At 40.4% G+C, this 463-nt stretch overlaps 1 long non-coding RNA gene across 1 annotated transcript in view; it reads right to left on the reverse strand.

Moving 5' to 3' along the window:
• The window catches only part of LOC119314252, a 2,480-nt gene that overhangs the window by 1,415 nt on the left and 602 nt on the right, over nucleotides 1-463 (reverse strand). The window lies entirely within an intron of this gene.

Consider the following 463-nt stretch of genomic DNA (forward strand, 5'->3'; position numbering starts at 1 on the left):
CCCACTGTCGCCAGCCAGAGAGGTCACCCGTCACTAGGGCCTCTTGCTGAACACACTGAAAAAATCGCATCATGCTTTTTTGCTCTGAATGTCAACTTCAGAATTGTGACTTTCATCTTACATTATTAAATTCAATGACAGATTCATCTTCTTGGCTCTAATGCACACTAGTTCATAATGAATCCATAGAGTCAGGACACTTGGAATTACCCTTGACCCTTGGCAAATTTTATTTACTATACTACCAAGTAGCCAGGCACAAATAAGGATTCTACCCGTCAGGCTCATGCAATAAATCTTTTCAGAATCAATAGTGAATGAAATTCAGAACCTGCGCCTTCATTTATCCAAGATTCCTCACAAAATATACGACTGTTACAGCTTCAATTCCCAATTGGGCATTAACACAAACACCCCATGGGCACTCAGAATGAGATCCAAAGATGGATTACTAAGGTTCACA

Source organism: Triticum dicoccoides, chromosome 6A (genome assembly GCF_002162155.2).
Source record: "Triticum dicoccoides isolate Atlit2015 ecotype Zavitan chromosome 6A, WEW_v2.0, whole genome shotgun sequence".
NCBI classification, from domain to species: domain Eukaryota; kingdom Viridiplantae; phylum Streptophyta; class Magnoliopsida; order Poales; family Poaceae; genus Triticum; species Triticum dicoccoides.